We start from the raw sequence: 7,673 nt of genomic DNA, 5'->3' as shown, positions 1-7,673 counted from the left end.
GTGACGTGGGCCTGGGACTACCATTGAACATCTAGTATTCTCATTTAGAATAATGGGAGCTCCCTTCGTACCAGCTCCCATTACTATCATTGAGAATAACCCACAGAAACACAACACAATAAATAAAACACCTCACACATTTAAAATTAATTGAAATTGAATGTTTTAGAACAAAACGTTTTTTTTAAGAATACAAAATGTTTTAATTGGATTAAAAATAAACTTACCTTAATGGACAGGGTTTTTATTATAGAAATTAGTGATAAAATGGAATTTTTCTACATTTTAAAACTCTTACTCTGGTAAAAGTAGGCTATACGCTTGCTTTTACCAGGGGTAAGAGTTTGAAGGACATTTGCTGGGCAAGAGTTGAGCAAATAGCCCAAATCTCCACCTCGCAAACGTCCTTCTCTCGGGAAGGCAAGCGCTCGGACAAGAGACATTTTGATCGATCATAAATGCCTTCTCTCATCGCGCGCAGAGAACCGGCAAATGCGAGGCCTCTCCGGGTGCGTGTGCACATCAGACACAGCCGGAGAGGCCGCGATTTTTGGGCATAAGGTTCAGCACGTTCATTCTGTGGAACTCGTTTCCTCCCTCGGTCTGTCCTTCCTCCCACATTCCGCGAGGCCTTAAAACCCAAGCTTGGCGACACACAGTCGTTGCTCCTTCGCTCATCTCGTTTTCTCTCCTATTTCCAGCCTCGCTCCTGCTACAGCCTTGCCCTTCACTTAAGATTTCTCAATTAAAGCCAGTCTTTTTCACAAAGACAGTCAAGTGGGGGGGGGGGGGGGAGAAAGCCAGTACGGATAATAACAAGTGGTGCATTTCTGACAGAGTCAAATATATGAAGACCTTTGTGATTCCTCGGGAGATTAAAAAAAAAACTTTTAGTTGCTAAGTGCGTTGCCCCTGGAAACCTCCCCCTATCCCAGGAAGTTGCCTCTTCATCGTTTCCTGCACTCGAGACCCTTCAGCTGCGAGACCGTGGGAGGCCAGGTACCTGGGTTCCCCTTTAATTCAGCAGAATAAAAAAAAAATGGGACTTCTCCTTTAAGAGGAGAGCCTGGCTGGTGAAAGTCAGCAATCACAGAGGCTGCATATGTCAGTGAGCAACCGAGCGACAGAAACAGGAGCTTGGGGACAGAGGAGAGAGCGTTCTGTCAGCACACCTCTGGAGAAAACAGACAATTTCATTTAAAAAATCTAAAATTATAATTACAATCAACGGGAGAAGATAGCCAAGCACAGTGGTCAATTTCTCTGGACCCTACTTCCACCCGGAGACATTTTACAACAAAAGACAGCATAGCTGTGTCAACTGGAGATCGAGCCCTTGTGGGAGAGTCGAGGGTGAGAGACATGCTCACGGGGCTAATCAGAAGCAACGGGACATTAAACTTGCTCACAATCTCAGGAGAACGGGGGGAAATATAACCCACACGATAAACCTGCTCCAGTTTCACTCCGCTGATTCACAGAAACTTGTCAGCCGTTTCATTTTGGCCCAGCAGAGAGATTGTAAAACAGTTAACAGTTAAGTGATCGAGGACTTTAGCTGCCGATCGAATTCAGTTCCATAACGTTTGGGTATCTCCAACTAACCGATCTCCAAGACCAGCCTTTTTTGGGGACAAAGCGGTTGTTGCTTGAGACAGCTGAAAATATTCAAGCTTACTTCATCCAGGGCCAGGTAAGATTTGCTCAGTCAGTCACTCGTCTCTAGAGACTTCTTAAACCCCATTTTTGTGAGTGGTTACTTGCTGTGATGAAGCTTTCAGATAGTCTTATATCATTCACTGGTGTTAAGTGTTTGGCAGGTGGGTTTCCTTCCTCGGAGGGGCTTGGCTTGGGGCAGGGCGGTCGAACTCGAGTTAACGCACTGTCGCCTGGTCACTGGTCCACAATCCAGGCGGGGAAACCTGGTCTGACTCTGGGGTGGTGGGGGTCTGGAACTCACTGCCTGAAAGGGTGGTAGAGGCAGAAATCCTGGCTGTTTTAGTTCAAGGTCCGGATGGGGTACCATACCGGAGCACGGACCAGTGCCTTCGGGAGGGGGTGAAATCTTCACAGTAATACAACTTCAACAAATAGAGCTCTTCAAAATGACGTGGGGTTTAGATAGAGTAAACAGGAAGAAACGGTTTCAAGTGGCAGGAGAGTCGGTAATGGGAGAGATACAGATTTAAGTTAATTAGCAAAAATGCCGGGGGGAGGGGAGATGAGAAAGAAGACTTGCATTTATATAGCACCTTTCACGACCACCGGACCTCTCAAAACACTTTACAGCCAATGAAGTACTTTTGAAGTGCAGACACTGTTGTGATGTGGGAAACACGGCAGCCAATTTGCACACAGTAAGCTCCCACAGACAGCAATGTGATAATGACCGGATTATATATTTTTTATGATGTTGATTGAAGGATAAATATTGGCCCAGGACACTGGGGAGAACTCCCCTGCTCTTCTTCAAAATAGTGCCATGGGATCTTTTACATCCACCTGAGAGGGCAGACGAGGCCTTGGTGTAACGTCTCATCCGAAAGACGGCACCTCCAACAGTGCAGTTCTCTTTCAGTACTGCCCCTCCGACACTGCAGCGCGCCCTCAGTACTGCCCCTCCAACAGTGCAGCGCTCCCTCAGTACTGCCCCTCTGACAGTGCGGCGCTCCCTCAGTACTGCCCCTCCGACAGTGCGGCGCTCCCTCAGTACTGCCCCTCCGACAATGTGGCGCTCCTTCAGCACTGCACTGGAGTGTCAGCCTAGTTTTTTTGTGCTCAAGTCCCTGGAGTGGGACTTGAACCCACAACCTACTGACTCAGAGGTGAGAGTTCTGCCCACTGAGCCACAGCTGACACAAAGGAAAAGATTTTTACGCAGTGAGTTATGCTGATCTGGAATGCACTGCCTGAAAGGGTGGTGGGAACAGATTCAACAGCGAATTGGATGTGGACTTAAAAAGGAAAATTTTGCATGGCTGTGGTGAAAGAGCAGGGGGGAGTGGGACTAATTTCCACGATGGACCAAATGGCCTCCTTGTGTCTTCTGTGATTCTATAAATCAAAACTCGCCAGTTAAGAAATTTACCGTATTATCTCACACATGGATTACACTTTTAAAGACTTTTAAATAATAAAAATCAGCACAAGGTGGGGTGTGTCCTCTCTACAAGGTAATGTTTCTCCTCCGGGAGTCAGGCATAACCTCGAGGCAGTGTTTGGGGAGCTGCAGGCCACGTTTAGCAGTTAATTCCAGTAAAAACTCCCTCAGGATTTATTGCAAACAGGGTGTAGATGATCAGTTCCTGTTCAACAGAATTTATAGTCCTGGCAGAATGAAGACATGAAGACCTTTCCGATTAATTAGTCAATGTTACTGCAATAAATAATGTAACGACACAGTGCAATGGAGAGTGGATGGGTGCAGATATCCTCATGGTGCGGGGGGGGGGGTGCAGGTTATAGTCTTGATCAGCTCATAGCTGTCATGGGGGGGGGCGGTCACACCCCTGTGCCCAGAGCCGCCCAGCGCCCACGGGGGTCAACCAGCAGGTTGAGGACAGGCCGTGTGCCCTCTCAGGCTGCGAGGAGTTGGGGGTCTCTGGGCATTGAATTATAGAGACAAATAAATTACAGAAAAAAAGGGAGGGAGAGCTTACCCAGAGAAACCCCCATTTGTAGGAGAGCAATTCTCCTTTATAGAGGCCTGCAGCAAAATATTGACAGCCATTCGGCCCAACAGGTCCATGACGGCATTGGTGCTCAAAATAAAATCTCCGGACTGCCTCTTACAAAATGACTCACCTTTAGCACAGAAGGCCATTGCAGCAACGATGCTAAATGTCCATCTGTAAAACTGACCTCTGCTGGGCGATGCAAGCTCACGTTCGCGGCTTATGCCGTTTTCCCCGCCTCTCATTTACTCCGGGCTGGGGTAGCAGTCTACGGACCATGTTCAAATGCCCGTTAATCTAGGGTAACTGCAGGCTATTGAGCTGTGGGTAGCTTCACAATCCACAGCCAACGCAGATTTGCAGGTCCAGCAGAGCGCAATCAAGGGAAGAGGGGAGAGGGGAGAGTGAGTGGAGGAGGGAGAGTGGGGGTGGGGGGGGGAGGAACGGTGAGTTAGTGGGGAGTGGGGGGGGGGGGGGGAGGGGAGGGGAAAGGAGGGTGAGTTAGCAGAAGGAGGAACGATGAGTGGGGGGGGGGGGGCGAGTTAGTGGGGGTGGGCAAGTTAGTGGGGAGGGGGGGGCAGTTAGTGGGGAGGGGGGGCAGTTAGTGGGGAGGGGGGCAGTTAATGGGGAGGGGGGGCAGTTAATGGGGAGGGGGGGCAGTTAATGGGGAGGGGGGGCAGTTAATGGGGAGGGGGGGCAGTTAATGGGGAGGGGGGGGGCAGTTAGTGGGGAGGGGGGGCAGTTAGTGGGGAGGGGGGGCAGTTAGTGGGGAGGGGGGGCAGTTAGTGGGGAGGGGGGGGCAGTTAGTGGGGAGGGGGGGGCAGTTAGTGGGGAGGGGGGGGCAGTTAGTGGGGAGGGGGGGGCAGTTAGTGGGGAGGGGGGGGCAGTTAGTGGGGAGGGGGGGCAGTTAGTGGGGAGGGGGGGCAGTTAGTGGGGAGGGGGGGCAGTTAGTGGGGAGGGGGGGGCAGTTAGTGGGGAGGGGGGGCAGTTAGTGGGGAGGGGGGGGCAGTTAGTGGGGAGGGGGGGCAGTTAGTGGGGAGGGGGGGGCAGTTAGTGGGGAGCAGTTAGTGGGGAGGGGGGGCAGTTAGTGGGGAGCAGTTAGTGGGGAGGGGGGGCAGTTAGTGGGGAGGGGGGGGCAGTTAGTGGGGAGGGGGGGGCAGTTAGTGGGGAGGGGGGAGGCCAGATAGTGGGGAGGGGGGAGGCCAGATAGTGGGGAGGGGGGGGCCAGATAGTGGGGAGGGGGGGGCCAGATAGTGGGGAGGGGGGGGGCCAGATAGTGGGGAGGGGGGGGGCCAGATAGTGGGGAGGGGGGGGGCCAGATAGTGGGGAGGGGGGGGGCCAGATAGTGGGGAGGGGGGGGCCAGATAGTGGGGAGGGGGGGGGCCAGATAGTGGGGAGGGGGGGGGCCAGATAGTGGGGAGGGGGGGGGCCAGATAGTGGGGAGGGGGGGCCAGATAGTGGGGAGGGGGGGGCAGATAGTGGGGAGGGGGGGGGCCAGATAGTGGGGAGGGGGGGGGCCAGATAGTGGGGAGGGGGGGGGCCAGATAGTGGGGAGGGGGGGGCCAGATAGTGGGGAGGGGGGGGGCCAGATAGTGGGGAGGGGGGGGGTTGTGGGCGAGTTAATGGGGAGGGGGGTGAGGGTGTGTTCGTGTCGAGGGGGAGGCGAGTTAGTGGGGGGGGGTGAGGGTGAGTTAGTGGGGGGGGCAGGGAAAGCAGGGACGGTGAGTTAGTGGGGAGCGGGAGGGGGTGGGTGAGGGTGAGTTAGTGGGGGGTGGGGGAAGCAGAGAGGTGAGGGGGGAGGGGGTAAGTTGGGTGGTGAGCTGCTATTGTTCCTCCGCTCTCCAGTTGAGAGGAGGCTGAGTGATGACGTCTCTCCTGCCACCCCTCTGGCACAGGGCAGTGAAACGGAGGCGGACCAGGATTGAAGCTGGGACACTGGGCCGTCGGGGCATTGAGTTCAATCAGTACCACGTGCTAATCAGAGTAGAGGGAGCAGGATAGTTAGAATAAATACGTGGCTTGAGCAGTGGTGCAAGAGGGAGGGATTCAAATTCCTGGGACATTGGAACCAGTTCTGGGGGAAATGGGACCTGTACAAAAGGGACGGTCTGCACTTGGGCAGGACTGGAACTGATGTCCTGGGGGTAACATTTGCTAATGCAGTTCGGGAGTGTTTAAACTAATATGGCAGGGGGATGGGAACCTATGCAGTGAGACAGGGCGAAGTAATATGGAGTCAGAAACAGATGGTAGAAAGGTAAAAAGCAATAGTGGAAGGCCGAGTAAACAAAGGCAAGAAACAAAAAGGGCCACACTACATCATAATTCTAATAGGACAAAGGGTGTTAAAAAAACAAGCCTGAAGGCTTTGTGTCTTAATGCAAGGAGTATCCGTAATAAGGTGGATGAATTAACTGTGCAAATAGATGTTAACAGATATGATGTGATTGGGATTATGGAGACGTGGCTCCAGGATGATCAGGGCTGGGAACTCAACATCCATGGGTATTCAACATTCAGGAAGGATAGAATAAAAGGAAAAGGAGGTGGGGTAGCATTGCTGGTTAAAGAGGAGATTAATGCAATAGTTAGGAAGGACATTAGCTTGGATGATGTGGAATCTATATGGGTAGAGCTACAGAACACCAAAGGGCAAAAAACGTTAGTGAGAGTTGTGTACAGACCTCCAAACAGTAGTAGTGATGTTGGGGAGGGCATCAAACAGGAAATTAGGGGTGCATGTAATAAAGGTGCAGCAGTTATCATGGGTGACTTTAATATGCATATAGATTGGGCTAACCAAACTAGAAGTAATACGGTGGAGGAGGATTTCCTGGAGTGCATAAGAGATGGTTTTCTAGACCAATATGTCAAGGAACCAACTCGGGGGGAGGCCATCTTAGGCTGGGTGTTGTGTAATGAGAGAGGATTAATTAGCAATCTCGTTGTGCGAGGCCCTTTGGGAAAGAGTGACCATAATATGGTGGAATTCTGCATTAGGATGGAGAATGAAACAGTTAATTCAGAGACCATGGTCCAGAACTTAAAGAAGGGTAACTTTGAAGGTATGAGGCGTGAATTGGCTAGGATAGATTGGCGAATGATACTTAAGGGGTTGACTGTGGATGGGCAATGGCAGACATTTAGAGACCGCATGGATGAACTACAACAATTGTACATCCCTGTCTAGCGTAAAAATTAAAAAGGGAAGGTGGCTCAACCGTGGCTATCAAGGGAAATCAGGGATAGTATTAAAGCCAAGGAAGTGGCATACAAATTGGCCAGAAATAGCAGCGAACCTGGGGACTGGGAGAAATTTAGAACTCAGCAGAGGAGGACAAAGGGTTTGATTAGGGCAGGGAAAATAGAGTACCAGAGGAAGCTTGCAGGGAACATTAAGACGGATTGCAAAAGTTTCTATAGATATGTAAAGAGAAAAAGGTTAGTAAAGACAAACGTAGGTTCCCTGCAGTCAGAATCAGGGGAAGTCATAACGGGGAACAAAGAAATGGCAGACCAATTGAACAAGTACTTTGGTTCGGTATTCACGAAGGAGGATACAAACAACCTTCTGGATATAAAAGGTGTCAGAGGGTCTAGTAAGAAGGAGGAACTGAGGGAAATCCTTATTAGTCGGGAAATTGTGTTGGGGAAATTGATGGGATTGAAGGCCGATAAATCCCCAGGGCCTGATGGACTGCATCCCAGAAATAGCGGATGCATTGACAGTCATTTTCCAACATTCCATTGACTCTGGATCAGTTCCTATTGAGTGGAGGGTAGCCAATGTAACCCCACTTTTTAAAAAAGGAGGGAGAAAGCAGGGAATTATAGACCGGTCAGCCTGACATCAGTAGTGGGTAAAATGATGGAATCAATTATTAAGGATGTCATAGCAGCGCATTTGGAAAGAGGTGACATGATAGGTCCAAGTCAGCATGGATTTGTGAAAGGGAAATCATGCTTGACAAATCTTCTGGAATTTTTTGAGGATGTTTC

This window comes from Pristiophorus japonicus, chromosome 27 (genome assembly GCF_044704955.1).
Source record: "Pristiophorus japonicus isolate sPriJap1 chromosome 27, sPriJap1.hap1, whole genome shotgun sequence".
Taxonomy (NCBI): domain Eukaryota; kingdom Metazoa; phylum Chordata; class Chondrichthyes; family Pristiophoridae; genus Pristiophorus; species Pristiophorus japonicus.
The sequence above is the reverse complement of the archived record's forward strand: the minus strand, read 5'-3'. Positions refer to the sequence as shown.